This window comes from Tasmannia lanceolata, unplaced genomic scaffold (assembly GCF_043159265.1).
Source record: "Tasmannia lanceolata isolate RefF3 unplaced genomic scaffold, GAP_Taslan_0.1 ptg000024l, whole genome shotgun sequence".
NCBI lineage: Eukaryota > Viridiplantae > Streptophyta > Magnoliopsida > Canellales > Winteraceae > Tasmannia > Tasmannia lanceolata.
This window is the reverse complement of record NW_027518701.1, coordinates 8,148,963-8,166,376: the sequence shown is the minus strand read 5'-3', so window position 1 is coordinate 8,166,376 and position 17,414 is coordinate 8,148,963. Positions and strand designations below refer to the sequence as shown.

The following is a 17,414-nucleotide window of genomic DNA, read 5'->3' as shown; positions in this document are numbered from 1 at the left end:
GCTAATGACCAATGTCGGAAACATGCTCGAGGGGAAATGGAGTGTGAGGAATACGAATAGGGATTAGGCAAGGCAAGCCAATTAAGGATTTATCTTAAAGATTTTTATTTTCCCACTAATGCAGGTGGCTACAAGGAAATAAAGTCCTGAGGATGCAGTGCCGACAACTATCGATCTAGGGCTGCTCCCTCAAATTCAATAGTGAACCAGTATGCCCGCACTTGGTTGGATCGGAAAGGGACAGGGAAGAAGGAAGAACACAGTTCAAGAGTCCTAGACAATTCTAAAGTATATTTTTAGGGAAATGTTATCAACACTACTGTATTTTGATGAGGGCACTCCTCACTTTATTAAAAGTACGGTATGGCCAGCATCATAGGATGATCCAAACCGTCCATTAGATGGGCCACAGCCTAAATAGGTTGTGCCCCAAAAATTATTTCCATAGCTTGATCCTAACACTCCGATCTATAGAGGGTTAGGATCAACCCTCTAACATTCAGATCAGAGGGTTATGATCAACCTATGGAAATGATTTTTGGGGCATGACCTATTTAGTCTGTGGCCCATCTAATGGACGGTTTGGATCATCCTATGGTGCGGGCCATACCGTACTTTTAATAAAGTGAAGAGTGCCCTCATCAAAATATGGTAGTGCTGATAACATTTCCTTATTTTTAAATGAGACCCTGAACCTTCTTTTATAGAAAATAAAAGAACACAAAGGCAGCCTAGCCTCTCTGGCGGTGCCTCGGCTCTGGGCTAGAGGGAGCCACCAGGGAGGGAGAAACTGAAACCTATAATCCATGCCGGAGAGCCCTAAGAGATATTTGCGATCCAAACCCATCACTAGGAAGACACACGGATCCAAACCCAATTCGATCTGAGCTTCATTAATCAAGCAGAGGATGATAGCAGGTATTGATGGGACACAAATACGGCGTCGTTCTCAGATATCGCCACGTGTCGTTCATGCACAAGGAGAGCCTAGCCATCATGAAGAAAGACGTTGGAAAATGATAAAGACCATGCAAACATGACACGAGTCACCGTCCAGGCCTCATCATCATAAATTATGGAAGGAAATGGCCGGCAAAGCCACGCGCGCCGGCGAGGCAGGGGGACGGCCCAATCCTGCAAAGGAAGGCTTTCTCTCCATAATGATGAAAAGGGCCGCGCACCTCCCTTTAAAAGGGAGGGAAAGGAAGAAGAGAAGGGATCCACATTTTTTTGGAAAGGACTTCCCCCATTCTCAGCCCCGCAAAAAGCAACCGGAAAAAGAGGCGAGGCAACAACAGAGGAGACTAGGAACGCAATCCTACTCTCCCTGCTAGTCCCCTCCGACCCACTCATTCACACACCCAGAAAGGAGCCTGCGCGTTGGCCCTGGTAACCCTGATCAAAACCCCTTCCCCTTCTCGCTGTCCTTTATATTGATTAGTCGAAGGATCTGACTTGGGTGTCGAAGTGGTCGTCCGGGACCCACCCCGGACCCCCTGACCCCCTTTGTTTGTGATTGCAGACCCCGCGGAGGCCCTCTACCGACCGTGCGATCACCGACCCGGATTCAGACGCCATCATATTGGCGCCATCCGTGGGACTCGTCGAGTACTGAAAGCCTTATGGCGATGAGAAACCACACCCAACAGCAAGAAACAGGGGTAATAATCAGGAGTTAGGCTCAGCGCGCACAAACCAACACCTCAAGCTCCCGAGAGCCCAACTCACCACTCTCGGGCCGACACCAGCCCTCCTCTACCGCACCGCAGATGGTCCCCACCATGGAGATGTTCAACGAACTCCGCTGAGAACTACTCCAACGCTTGCCTCCTTCGGCCCCGGAGAGGCCCCTGACAACGCAGGACAAGACATAAGTCTATGACGAAGGCAACGAGGAACAGCCAGGGGAGCGTCATCCCCGGCGAAAGCGAGCACCGAATCGCTTGATGCCGTCCCCACCAACGAATAGCTGTAGACACCCCATTTTGACCGTACCCTAATCCCTTCATGTTTGAACAAAGCCTCATCAAATAAATGAGATAGAACTCCAAATTTCACCCCAAGCTAGCTTAGGGTCCCAGCTAAGCTCCTGCAAAATTTTAGGAAGAGCTGAGCGCGTTTGCCCAGCAAACGGGCTGAGAGAGTATATGTAGTGTTGCAATCAAGGGGTGGCCCACTAGGTTTTGATTTTTATCCCAAAATCCTTGCTTTTTAATGAAAATCTAGCTCAACCTAATGCTTCAAATGCCCATGAACACATATTTAGAAGCCTCGAGACTTCAGAAAAGCCCCTGCAAAATCTCAGAAAAATCCGATGAAAATTTTCGGAAAAGACAAGTGGAGTTAGTGCAGTTATCAAGTGGGCGGGGTGATTTAACCAGATGGGGTCGCGCATTCGTGCGCCCATCAAGTAGTAGTGCCATTATCAACAGATATATTTTCTATATATACAAAAATTCAGAATTACTGTAAAAAAAAAAAAATTCGCAGACGAGAGAGAGAAGCAGATCTGAGATTTCAAAACCCTTTTCATTCGTATTCTTCTTCTCCGGTGGTATTTTTCCGGTCGGTTGTCTGCAAAACTCCAGTCATCTTCTTCGGTCCTTTTCTTCTCCCCCGGTTTCTCTGTGTTTTGACCTTAGATTTAGATCTTGAATCCCTCATCCCTTCCGATCATTTACCTGAGATCCGGCAATACTCCGGCCGGCTTCCGGTCATTTTCCAGTTACAGAAGAGATCTCTGAAACAGAGAGGGAGAGGAGCAACAGATTTCTTTTTTTTTATTTTTCCCCAATTCCCATTCTTCTTCCCTTTCTCCGATCATCTTCTCCGGCAACTCACGCCGGAATTCGGCAATTTGATCCTTTCTACGATCAACTCTTTTATTCTTCTCATATTTTTCTGCTTCATCTCAATCTCAGATTTCCATTTCAAACTCTTCTCAAACCCTATTTTCCAACTCAGAACCCTAGATCTAAGACAGATCAAGCCTTTATTCTTCAGAATTTGATCTCTGAATCCTTTTTTTTCCGGCAAGCTCCGATTGATCTCCGATTCTTTTAAGCCCTAACTTGCCTTTAGAATTTTGGATCCTAGCTTGAAGATACCTTGGATTTCACCATCATTGAGCAAGATCTATCACACAGGATAGTTGAATTTCCAAATTAGCTCAGTCATCAAAAGGATTATTATTCCAATTGATAGAAGGATCGAATACAGCAAAGGAGAGAGGATCTGTAAGCTTTGGATCTGAAAATTGGAACTTGTTGTCTTCGTTTGAAAGATTCAGGTAAGTTATTTCTATTAATCTATTTTATTTTCATTTCATAGCTCTGATTTGTTGAAGTGATGTGAATTTTCAGATTTTCATCCTCCTATATTTGAAATATTTTCTTTAAAAATGATTTATGAATGTTGATTATTAGATGAGGAATGTAGCAAGTATTCTGTTTGTTTAATCTTATGCTGACGGATGAGTGCTTGTTCTTGGAACCTTAATCAGGCTTTCTTTATGCTATATAATATGGCATAGTTGTTTGTCCTCTTGTTGTTTGCCTATATGTTTTAAAGGTGTCATATAAATTGATTATTTTTCATGAGCGGTATGCTCATAGAATGATTCTTGCTTTACATATTGATTTTAATATGATGTATGTCTTAGTAATGCATAATTCGAAATAGGTATGCTTTTATTGATTGATTTGTGGTCTTTAATATTGTCTGAGAATTAGTTTCAAAACCTTTGTCTCCTCTTCTCTATGATTAGTTAATGATGTTGGACCTCGATCTGTATAATATGAATGTGGTTATTCATTTAAAAAGCAATTCATGTTTTGGATAATATCAGTTCTCCATTCCATTTTCCAAGTTCTGAAATCTTGAACATGTCATTTTTATGTCTTGAATTCATTAGAATGGAATACTTCTAATTAGGCTAGAGACATTGTTGTTTAGGCTCATTTCATTTCATATATCTCTTCCTTTCCAGCTTATACTGTCTGATTTGTAGAAATTTCTCTTGAGAAGCCTAAATAGTCTGATAAAGACAATTTCATGAGGCAAGAAGGTTGAATGCAGTTACCTAAATTAGGCTATGTCCATTTAGCATTTCTTTTCCTTGCATGTCAATCAATTAAAAATCATTACTAGTACCTGAGTTTTCTTTGTTGTCCAATTTTTTTCCCAAGTTGTTCCTGTTGCTTGCTCTCGCACCTTTTCTTGATGGATGATGTTTTGTCATTTGAAAATTCCATAGATGTCTTGTTCCCTGTATTGAGAATCTGTGATGGCTCATATATATTAAAATATATATATATATTGAGTATTGTCAACCCATCACAGGTCAGGTCTAGCTTATTGTCCTAACCTGAATTTTTAGGTTTGACGGGTAGTGGAAGGGTTGGATGTGAAAAATTGAGATATTTGGAGTCTCATCTTCTTTTCTTTATCTTCTTCTTTAGAGTTTATCTTCGGTTTTAGGAGACTTCCCTACCTTTAGTCTCGAGATTTTCACTAGTTTTAGGAGCGTTTCTGTTGGGTTTTGGCGATGAGAGGTGACCACCTCTTAAGCCAAAACACCCTTTCTCGGGGTACATTCGGATCTTTATGGATTCATAGTTGTGTAGTTTAGGAGTTTCCTATTTTGGCTTCTGGACCTTATCCGATCCTTAGAGATTTGCTTAGTCCTATTAGTACTCCCCTCTTGTACATAGTAGGCTTACTTAGTCTTTTAGATACTTTGGTTATTAGGTCCTTCATTCGTGGTGAGGGCGATGAAGGAGTTATCCCAAGCCCATCTTTTAGGGTGATGTAAATATCATTTAATGTGTTTTTATAATCTGTTGGAAATTTAATATTTTTCTTTCATCTTATAGTTTTGAGTTAGATTCTGAAGATAAATGGATTATTCAGGTGTGATTATCTCAAAGCTTCTTATACTCATTCCTATTTATTTAAATAAATTGTTAATAGGAAGAAGGAGATCAGATGACTACTCTGTTCGATATTATCGACATGAGTACTGTCTGATCTCAAGGCGGGATTAGAAATATTATCATGTGTATTTGATATCAGATGATTACTTTGGCATCATCTGATTTCATTGGAGTCCCCGTATTGGGGTTTGTGGTTGGTTTTGAAGTGTTTGATATTGTTTTTACTTTATTAGGCTATCCAGCGGCTGGTCTGGACTAATTAATGTTGTTTATCATTTTATAATTGCTATAGATCGTGTATTGTTTTATTGAAAATTTTTCTTTGTTTAGTACTTGATTTATTTTTATAAGAATAGAATGGAATTTGTGATTATCTGGTAGACTTTCCTTCTCTCTTTGATAGACTAACACAGTCTTTTAGATTTTTGTTAAATTCTTTAGATATTAGAATTCCCTCTCGTTGCAAGGGCGATGAAAGTGATAGCTCAAGCCCATCCTAGGAGACTTGCTCAGTCTTGCTAGCATTTTTCTTTATCCTACCTCTATGTCTAAGAGACTTATCCAGTCTCATTTTCTTGCTAAACCTCCTCTTTGTGCGTCTTTTGGTTTTGGGAGAACACCTTACTCGGCTTGGCATCATACCCCGACCCTTATGGGTATTGGGTTGCACATTTGTTGCACCCTAGGGCTAGGTAGCTGTCCGGCCCGGCTGGGTGTTTTACCTTTGCCAAATATGCACAAGGTCTCTTTTTCCTTGTTACCATTTTCTCTATCCTACCTATGTGTCTAAGAGACTTACCCAGTCTCATTCTCTTACTAAACCTCCTCTTTGTGCGTCGTTTGGTTTTGGGAGAACACCCTACTCGGCTTGGCATCATACCCCTACCCTTATGGGTATTGGGTTGCACATTTGTTGCACCCTAGGGCTAGGTAGCTGTCCGGCCCGGCTGGGTGTTTTACCTTTGCCAAATATGCACAAGGTCTTTCCTTATTACTTATGAGTTTTATCTTAGTTTGATAGTCCGCTAGCATAGGAATCCGTCCTTAGTCTAGAGAGTCAGTCCTTTTGTTAAGGAATCAAATTCTATCATCATAGGGATTATGATTCTATCCAACCTTTCGTCAAATCATGTGTTTTTCTATCCACTCTTGCAAGGTATAGGATGCTGTCCAACCCTTGCAGAGTTGTGTTTCTATTCTTTTCCCCCGCAAAGCATAGGATGCTGTCCAACCTTTGTGGGATGTCAGGAATCTATCCTCCCCTTATGATGATAGGATTCAGTCCTCTTGCGTTAAAAACTCAAAAAACACTATAAAACAACCAAAATATCAAAAACATCTGGAAAACCAAAAATCTCAAAAATCTTGAGTCTTTCAGAGTAGTTAGGGAATTCTGTTTCCGAACTACATTGGCTTGATCCCTTTCCATAGGGTACGTAGTGCAGCTTGGGATCCACATCCCAAGTCCAGCCAAACCTTTAAAAATAAGCATTTTAAATCTTTCAAAATTACAAAAATCTTTAAAAATATTGTTTTTTCGAAAGGATCTTCCTTTAGAGTTAGGAGGTTGTCCTAGTTAGAGAGTTTTTGAGTCGGGAGTTGCTCCCTCGTTCGTTGTTTGTTTGTTGTGTGTTTTATTTGTTTGTGTTAGAGTTAGGAGTGAGTCCTAGCTAGGAGTTTTACGCCTCCGTCCGGTCAGTTGGCGATCCACATCGCCAATTGATGACTAGGTCTAAGATGCGATAGATCCTACTGTTTTTCTTAGGATATACAGCTTAGTTACACATAGATTATAGGAACCACCTGCATTTAGCTTAGGGCTAACCTGCATTTAGTTAGGGCATATAGGGTGTCCTAAAATCTACAATCCATTGGAATTTAAATAATCACACAAGAAGCTTTAAGAACTAGTCCGGTCTTTTAGATCGAGTCTAGGATAGAGGTCTAGATGTCTTAGGCATCATAGCTTAGAATAGGTGCGAAGAACTACGTTGCCTTGATTCTCGTGGAGGCGGGGATACGTAGGCTTCTTTGGATGAACATCAGATCATCTAAAGACTCGAGCCTAGATATAGATTAGAGTCTTAGGATTGTATGGTATCGAGTCATTTTCTATGTTTTGCAGTGTTTTCTTACTTTATTGCGCAGACCTTATGCTTTTAGCTGTAGCATGCATGTGTTTGCACACCAGAACTTAGACACCAATTTAGGTTTGACATTCATAACCTAGTTATTCTCAGGTGACACTTTTATTTCTTTTATGTATGTTTATTATTCCTCCGAGACATGCATGATTAGATAGACGTCTTCTCGGAGATTTGTGTTCCCATTTCATATGATTTTCGCCCAAAACTCTTCAAAATTATTAAGTAAATGGCATAAGAGACCAGGTGTTTGCACTTGGGCGGATGAGGTGCTCTTTAGACCTTCCGAATTCGTAACCAGGCACGAACCTTATTTTATATCTCTGGTTATCCGTTGCAACAGAGCATAGTATGGGATCCAGGGCCCATTTGCCATTTTCCTTGGATGGCGACTCTTCTTTGTTTAAGGTACGCCTCGAATCTGGGCTAGTCCCCGAATCGAGAGGTATCTCACCTTTTTATCGCCACTCATGCTGTGAGAGGCATTTCTTTCGAGAGTTCCTTGGTAGAGCTCTCCATTCACGTGGATGATCCATAGAGACCTTAGCGCGTGGGGGCCCGTCCCTCACCGCCGCCTCTCTCTCGGATCGGGGTCCACAGGTTGGCGACTCTGCTGGGGAATTCTTTCAAGATATTGCCTAACTCTGTTAAAATGCCATTTGTTATTAATTTTGAAGAATTTTGAGCTAAAATCATTATAAATAGGAATTTAATCCCTTAGAATCCAGGGGCACCAAATAGGTGTTTAAAACAAGGGATTCACACACTGCACAGCATACATCATTTTTGTTCTTTATTTTCTTTTATTTTCTTTTATTATTATTAGCTCCATGGGATAGATATAATGCGTGCCTCATGAGATATCACTATCCAGATGGTGCTGTTGTATCTATTACCAAGCTATGCGCCGGTGCTGCAGTCGTAAACACTAGGCGTACTTGTGTTTACAGCAGCCGATGAGCAATGAAGCATACTATGTATAACACTAGGCGTACTTGTGTTATACATTTTAAGTATGGATCATAAGCATAGTACCCGATATATTGAGTCCGGAGCTCTACTTTCATTTTACATATATTATGTATATGAATATATTTGCTAACTTAGTGAAACCCAATTAGGATCTGCATGTGCTTATATATATATTGCATTCATATAAGGACGAACATGTGTTGCTTATACATGTTGGAGCCTAGATTTAGGAGCCTTGTCCTATCCATTGATTATGGTAGCTCACCGTATATGGCTACAACGCAGTCCTAGTACACTCACATGTCTGTCTTGAGTCAAGTGTCTTGACTCTGTGGGATTATATTTATGGCTGGTGCCCCTGGTTAGGATATATATGTATATATCTATATATTGATTATCAGATTGAGGGCTTACTTTTTAGTGAGGTTTCCTTGTCTAATCTAATCAGTTGTATCAGTCTGTTTTTCAGATCTAGACCCGACCAGTGGCTTTTACTTGCCCCTCTCATGGTCGTGGCCTCTCTGTTGTTCTTTTCTTTGAGATTATGTCCATATATCTCTTGATTGTAAGATCAGAACCTACTTTCTAGTAGAGATTTCTTGCTTAAATCAATCAGTCGTGTCTATGCATCTCTCAGATCTAAACCTAGCTAGTGGCTTCTACTTGTCACCCTCATAGCTACGGTTTATTCCTTGACTCGATGATGATAAAATTCACTTGTTTTTATCCCTTAGATTGAAACTTCATTTATCCATTCTTTGGTTGTGTCATATATTATTCAGATTGTTTTTTTCTCTTGTCTTTAGATATGGTCGACAGTTTGTCTGCTGTCTTTATGGCCATAGTCTATTATTGATCTCTTTGATCATTCAGTTTTGACATCCATCTTCCAGATTTAGATCCGGTCTATGATCTACTTTTGTCATTTTGTGACCGTGGTCTCGTTTCTGAGTCTCTGATCATCTTTCATCAGTAGTGGAACATTCGATGTCATCAATAATATCCTTCTTGTGCTTGATCGTTAAGTTTATTTTTATTCTTTGTTTATTCGAAGTTATCTTCATTCCCTCATTATCCCGTCCTATCTTTGTGTCAGGTCTGATTATGGCAAACCTTTTGTTGGACAACTGGATAGCCGATACCATTAAAGCTCTTCCACGTGAGCAGTCACAGAGAAATATGGCTGATCATTTCATCAATTCGTTCACCTATTTGAACAGTCGAGATATAAATTGGAAGTTTCTCCAAGCAGCTGCTAGACTTTGGGATCCTGTTCTTCATGTCTTTCGATTTGGCCGTTTTGAACTTTGTCCCATATTTGAAGATTGGTGTACCATGCTAGAGCTCCCATCTGAGGGACTCTGGATCAAACCTTCAAGGATAGAATCTCCTCATGGTCTGTTTTCCAAACTGTTCAAAAATGAGACTGTGGATGCTCTGCCATGTTTAACGGATACGTGCGTGAAAATTCAAGACCTTATTAAACTTTTTTCGAAAAACGTCGATCCTACTAACTCTCGTTTTCAGGATTGCCGACGTAATGCTTTAATATTTATGGTCTTCGCACGTCATGTTCTTCGCAGAAATTCCCATGTTGCATCTTTGATACTATTAGGAGTGGTAGATCAGATCAATGAGGGGAGGAATCCTATCCCTACCATGTTAGCAGAGACTTTCTTGGGACTAGATCTTATTGCTTCCCAAGAGATCAAGGACAATTTCAATGGATGTGTCAAGTTGTTGTATGTCTGGCTTGGTGAAAAACTTCAAATTCTTCAGCGACAAAACCAAAATCCATATACCCTGAAGAATTTCCATACATGGAAACCAATAGCCCATCAACCTCAGTCCATCGATGAATGGCACAATTGGTTGCAGCATGTAGAGGAGAGTCAATTTCGCTGGGTAAGTCATTCATGTTTCCATGTTTTTACCAGCACTTATCTGCATTCATTTGTTTACCTCATGGGTACCGAGAAATCTTCCTTTTATGCACCCATGCGAATTCTCCACCAGATTACGGGAATTCCGTGTCCTCCCGGAATCATAGTCCCTCCTCTTTGTGAAGATCTCACTCCTGATCTCGTCCGATCCATTGTGGCTGCTTGGGGAAACAAAAATATAGAAAGGAGGTTAGGTTTATCTCGCAAATTCCGACGTGGAGAAATATCGGAAAAGCCCGCAAGCAAAAGAGCTCGAATTGAAGAGCCTTGAAGATCTGTATCATGTTTTGTTATTCTGATTTCTGCATTTCTCATTATTGTCAGTCTGTTTATCCAGCTGTGATCAGAGATTAATATTTTTCATCCGTTGTAATCACAATTTGAATTTTATTAATGAAAGTGTGTTTTTGCCTCTTTTGTCATTGTTTGATCAAAATAGTTTATCTCGATTATCAAAATTTTAATCTAGTGTTTATATTTTCATATCAGGATTCTTGAGTGAGCAGCCATTGCTCCTAAGAAAACCCTTGTTTCAAAATCAACCTGGTCCCGTCAGTCCGCTGATTCCAGGCTGAGTCGATTTTCTTCCTCACCAATTTCTTTTACCTCCCCTGCATTACCTTTCTCCAATCTCCAGGAAATTCCTTCGCCCGTCCAATTTCCTATTGCACAGATGGCTGACTCTGGAAGTGCTTTGGCCGAGATGAGTGAGATGATGAAGGCTATGCTTCAACAGATGAATAACATGAATGAGGAGATAGCCCGTCTGAAAAATGATAGAGAATCTACCTCCAAGGAGCATGCACCCCAACACCCTTCAGTTATACCTCCTCCACCCCCTGCAATGGCCAGGCCTGCAGTTTTGAATGTCGAAGACGATTTCGAAGATGGACAGTATGCAGAAGAGAATTATCATCCTAATCTGAATAGAGCCAATGAAGACAGAGCGATGGCGGACAGAATGGATATGTTAGCCCGAGAGATGGAAAACATAAAATTTCAAGGCCCGAAAAAGTTGAACATGGCCGATTTTATGTTGTATCCAGGAGTCACATTGCCTCCTAGATTCAAAGTTCCGGACATGGATAAATACGATGGGACCGGGTGTCCTCGAAGCCATCTAATGTCGGTTCTTCCACTTTTACAGCAGCATGGTCTATCTCCGGAGCAAGTTGCTCTCTTATTTCCCCGATCTTTGGTCAGAGTGGCTAAAAAGTGGTTCTTGAGCTTAAAGTCTGAAGAGATCAGAACTTTAGAGAATATTGCAAATAGGTTCGTCGAACAATTCTCTATGGAAGAGGGGATCGATGTAACTAAGAGAGATTTGAAGGCTTTGAAGCAGGGCCATAATGAAACCTTTACTTCCTTCATCCGCAGACGGAGAAGGAAAGCTGCGCAAATGACTCATCGTTTGTCAGATGAAGAACAAATCAAAATTGTGGTGAAAAATCTGTCGCCACAATATTACCATCATATGGCTATTCAGTATTTCCTTGATTTTAACCATCTCATTAAAACTGGGACCCAGATAGAAGATGCATTGGCTAAAGGCCTGAGATCAAGAATTCCGTCTGATGTTCGAGAGGGGAAGCGACCTGTGATGGCGCCAAAGGAAGTACATAATGTCAATTATGTCAGGCCCCCACCCAGGGTAGTCACTGAAGTGAGAAGGCGGCCAATGGAGCAGAAGCCTCCTCGTCATTTTGATCCCCTTCCATATTCTTTGTCCGTAGCTTTGAAGAAGCTGTTGAAGGACAGAAAGATCAAGCTGCCTGATATTAAGCCTCCTCCCAACCCGTTGCCGAGATCCTGGAGAGAGGATCAGTTCTGTGATTATCATCGTAACACTGGCCATATCACTGATAGGTGTTTAGCTTTGAAACACCAAATTCAAAATATGATTGATAGGAAGGAGCTGTCAATCGAGTTACCCAATGTAACCAGAAACCCTCTTCCAACACATGCAATGCCACCTCCACCTTCAGTCAATGTCATTTGCGCTGAAGAGTCTGTTATTGATCCTGCTTCCTTCATATGTGTTGTGGAATCCGAAGAACCCTATGTCTGGAAATTTGAAGGAGAAGATCAGTGGGTAGAATCAGAAAAGCCATATGTATTATCCTGGAACGACCCTGATGTGGCTGGGCCATCAAACCAGTCATATGTTTTCCAGTGTGAAGATGAAGAGAAAGAGTCCGAATCTCTGTACATCTTAAGGGTGAGTGATGATGAGGAAGAAGAAATAAAAACCCCATACGTCCTTAAGATAGATGATGAAGATCTGTTGCTCTTGAACGATCAATGCGATGAGCTCCGCCACGTCACACGTGGTGGACGAGTCTTCAAACCAGCTGAGCTTAGAGTTGAAAATCCCGCTGAAGCTGCAAGAGGGGTTGACAGTCAGAGGCAGAAGCAGAAACTTGAGGAAGAAGAAGATAACTTGTTGAATCAGCTCAAGAAGACACAAGCTAATGTGTCCATTTGGGGTTTATTGATGGCATCGCCGAAGCACAGACAGGTTGTACTTCGTGAGCTGAACTCGTCCCAAGTATCTGTTGAGATTACTCCAGATGAGTTGGTCGGTCTGGTAGCCATGACCAAAGCTTCAAAAGCTTTGTCTTTATCAGACGAGGATTTGCCGTCAGAAGGGAAGGACCATACTCGTCCTCTCAAGATTACTCTATTGTGCAACAGGAAGAAAGTTTCCGAAGTATTGGTAGACAATGGATCAGCTCTGAACGTGTGTCCTTTGAGCACTGCCACTACTCTGGGGTTTGGGCCTGAAGACTTCATTCCATCTGAGCAAGGTATACTAGCATATGATGGTACCCGAAGGGATGTGATTGGAACTTTGGCTACTGAGATTGTCATTGGAGGAGAAACCTTTGACATTGAATTTCAGGTGTTGGATATCAAGACTTCTTTTTGTCTGTTGCTTGGTCGACCTTGGCTGCACAAGGTTGGAGTTATCCCTTCTACACTTCATCAAAAACTGAAATTCATTCGAAACAATAAGGTGATCACAGTAAAGGGAGATCCCGAGCCAGAAGTCGGACAAATATCTCAAGAGTTTGTTACTGAAAACACAAGAGATATCAGTCTGACGGGATTTTCAGTGGAAGTTTCGGCTATCACCATGAAAGAGGCTATGAGTGAAGAAATTATGTTTCTCTCTAGCACCAATACTCGGGTAGTCAAGATGATGCGCCGATTTGGATATCTCCCAGGGACAGGTTTGGGAAAGAATATGCAGGGTCCGACTGAACGGCCAGAGTTAAAAGCATCTGACGGGTTGTTTGGGTTGGGATACAAGCCAACTCGCAAGGAGGTGCAAGAAATGAGATCTTATATGTTCAAATGGGCTGAATGCCGCCGCAAGGGTTTAGAGTTTCCAATGGGACCGTTCAGTATGATCATGAATGGCAGATTCCGGAAAGAGGGAGCTGATTGCCCTTATTACGGTTTTTCAGAGCCATGGTATGATGAGAATGGGGTAAAGCTGCCAGGTCTTGAGATCTTCTTCGCAGATGAACTACCAGTAGACTTTTTCAGTAAGCAGATTGCAGAGGCAGTTGTGACAGAGGAATCAGACTTAGACTGGGTTGAGAACTTCGAACCGGAACTCTTGAATTCTTTGTTTCAGACCGAGGCACCAGTCATTGCTATGATTGGAAGAGATGCACCTTTTCTGAACCCAGAGGACTATATCACCCCAGCCGAGGGACCTCTAGATAACTGGACGTCACAGGTTATACCCCATGTAGTCCTTCAGTATATTCCAGTCCCTTCAAAAGAGTCAATTGTTTCAAAAATTGTGTCAGTTTCTGAGTCCGTCCCAGAGTCTGTCATTTCTAATTTTTCTTTTGATGCAGGTACTGTAGAGGTCGTGTCTACCTCTGGAGTGGGTGACGAGTCTGTTCTTGGTGGCGTTGAGTCCGAGTCTAAGGGCGTATTCATTGATTCTTTGGCTGTACATGTTTCTAGTTGTGTCGATACTGATGTCGACTTATTTTTTCATCCTGTTTTAGAGTCTGTAACGCCTGATGTGGGCAAGTCATCTGATGTAATCATTGATTCTGATGAAATAAAAGACTCTTTTGCTTATATTCCTGTACTTGTCTCTTCTGCTGATTCTGCTTCTGAACTTGATCAAGTAACTAATAATAACAATCAAGACTCCCCCTCTAAAGAGGAAGCCGATGATACTCCCCTTGAAATCAAACATATGATTCAACAAGAGGAGAGTCACCGAGCTAAACCACTTGAAGAAGAAATTGAAACTGTAAATATAGGTGATGAAACCTTAATTCGGGAAATACGAATTGGCAAAATTTTATTTCCTGAGGAGCGCGAAGAATTAATCACCTTGCTAAAAGAGTTTAAGGAGGTTTTTGCTTGGTCTTACGATGACATGCCAGGATTGAGTGAGGACATTGTCCAACACAAATTACCTCTAATCCCGGGCATCAAGCCGAAGAAGCAAAAACTCCGGAAACTTAAAACAGAATGGGAGTTGAAAGTTCATGACGAGGTTAAGAAACTACTCGAAGTGAAATTCATCGAAGTAGTTGAATACCCTGAATGGCTTGCAAATATTGTACCGGTGCCCAAGAAGGACGGGAAAGTCAGGATGTGTGTCGATTTCAGAGATCTAAACAAGGCAAGTCCAAAAGATGATTTTCCGCTTCCGAATATTGATATCCTGGTTGACAATACCGCTGGACATGCACTCTTATCCTTTATGGATGGATTCTCAGGGTATAACCAAATCAAAATGGCGCCTGAGGATATGATGAAGACGGCATTTATTACTCAGTGGGGAACATATTGCTACAGAGTGATGCCGTTTGGTCTCAAGAATGCTGGTGCCACCTATCAGAGGGCCGCGACTACTCTTCTTCATGACATGATTCACAAGGAAGTCGAGGTCTATGTAGATGACATGATTGTCAAAGGCAAGACTCGACCAGAGCATACAGTCGCTTTGAGAAAGTTCTTTGAGCGAATCCGAAAGTTTCAACTTCGCTTGAATCCAAATAAATGTGTATTTGGGGTCACGTCAGGGAAGTTGCTTGGATTCATGGTCAGTGAAAGAGGAATCGAAGTGGACCCTCAGAAGATCAAGGCAATCCAAGAAATGCAACCACCAAAGACAGAAAAGCAGATTCGTGGATTCCTGGGCAAAGTGCAATATTTGAGGAGATTCATATCTCATTTAACTATGACGTGTGAACCCATCTTCAAGTTATTAAAAAAGAATTCTTCCAAGAAATGGAATGAAGAATGTCAGGAAGCATTTGAAAAGGTCAAGCAATGCTTATCTTTGCCGCCTGTTCTATCCCCAGTCATTCCTGGTCAACCATTGTTGATGTATTTGTCCATCACAGATACAGCAATGGGTTGTATGCTTGCTCAGCAGGAGGCAGGGTCTAAGAAAGAAAAGCCCATCTACTACATCAGTAAGAAAATGTTGGAATATGAAATCAAGTACACTGTCTTGGAAAAGACGTGTTTAGCATTGGTCTGGGCGACTCAAAGGCTTAGACATTATCTTCTGTCGAACAAGATATTTTTGCTCTCACGGATGGATCCGTTGAAGTATTTGTTCGAAAAACCCGCTCTTACCGGAAGAACAGCCAGATGGTTGCTATTATTGTCTGAGTTTGACATCACTTATGTCACTCAGAAATCAATTAAGGGACGGGTCATCGCTGAGCAGTTGGCTGATGCTCCTGTTGAGGAGAATGCTTTTCTGAAGGCTGATTTTCCTGATGAGGAGATCATGGACATTGAAGAAGAGACTCCGAGTTCCAAGTGGCTTATGTATTTTGACGGAGCTGTCAATAATCACGGTAAAGGAATAGGGGCTGTTTTGGTATCTCCAAAGAAGGAGTACATTCCGTTATCCATCAAGTTGCAATTTGAGTGCACCAATAACATGGCAGAATATGAAGCATGCATCGCAGGACTTGAAGCAGCTTTGGCTTTGCGAATTCAAGACATTGACGTATTCGGAGATTCAATCCTAATCATTTGTCAAATAAATGGGGATTGGAAAACGAAAGAGGCAAGGTTGATCTCATATCATACTTATCTTGCATCTCTGGTCGAGAAGTTCAGGAATGTCACTTTCACTCATCTGTCAAGAACAAGAAATCATTTTGCTGACGCTCTAGCCACTCTGGCTTCAATGTTGGATATTTCTGCGACAATGGAGGTTCAACCTTTAGCTGTAAGGTTACAATGGGCTCCAGCACATGTGAATGCCATTGAAATATCTGCCAGGAGTCCAGATGGTAAACCATGGTATACAGATATCAGAAATTTCATTTCAGGCAAGGGGCATCCGCCTGAAGCTTCCAGCAAAGAGAGAAAAACTCTTCAGAAGTTCGCTACCAACTTCATCATTTGTGGTGAAGAGTTGTACAGAAGGTCATTTGACGGTATTCAGCTTCTGTGTGTTGATGAAGATCAGGCTACAGAGCTCATAGAGCAAACACATGAAGGTGTTTGTGGTCCTCACATGAACGGTAAAATGTTGTCAAGAAAAATCCTTAGACTTGGTTTCTATTGGCCCTCAATGGAAACAGATTGTTTCGCATTCGTGAAGAAATGTCATAAATGCCAAGTTTATGCGAATCTTATTCATGTGCCTCCGTCAGAGCTGCATTCTATGACCTCGCCGTGGCCATTCTTAGTATGGGGGATTGACATCATTTGCAAAGTCTATCCTAAATCATCAAGTGGACACGAGTACATCTTGGTGGCCATTGATTATTTCACTAAATGGATAGAAGCTGCTTCATTTGCTTCCATAACTTCCAATACAGTTGCGAAGTTCATCCATGCGAATATCATTTGCAGATATGGAGTACCTCATGAACTGATTTCTGACAATGGATCTCATTTCAAGAAAGAGGTAGTGCACCTGTGCGAAGAGTTTAAAATCAAGCATCATAAGTCATCTCCTTACAGACCGCAGACCAACGGGGCTGTAGAGGCAGCGAATAAGAATATCAAGGTCATAATCAGTAAGATGACCGAGACTTATAAGGACTGGTCGAACAAGCTTCCTTTTGCTTTATGGGCTTACAGGACATCGATCAGATCCTCTACAGGTGTAACTCCATATTCTCTAGTGTATGGAATGGAAGCAGTCCTCCCTGTTGAAGTGAGAATCCCGTCCCTAAGAGTTATTATGGAAGCGAATCTGTCAGAGTCCGAGTGGGCCAAAGCCAGACATCAGGAATTGCAGATGATTGATGAAAAGAGGTTGAGAGCCTTGTATCACATCCAAGGGTATCAGAGAAGAATTGAAAGAGCCTTTAACAAGAAAGTCAAGGTCCGAGAGTTGAAGCCAGGAGATCTCGTCTTGAAGTCCTACCGGGCACCAGTGTTTGATCCCAGAGGGAAGTTCAGGC

The 17,414-nt window shown here is 41.7% G+C and overlaps 1 protein-coding gene across 1 annotated transcript in view; it reads right to left on the bottom strand.

The window, feature by feature from the left end:
- LOC143857258 ((3S,6E)-nerolidol synthase 1-like) overlaps nt 1-17,414 on the bottom strand; it is a 70,609-nt gene that overhangs the window by 11,157 nt on the left and 42,038 nt on the right. The window lies entirely within an intron of this gene.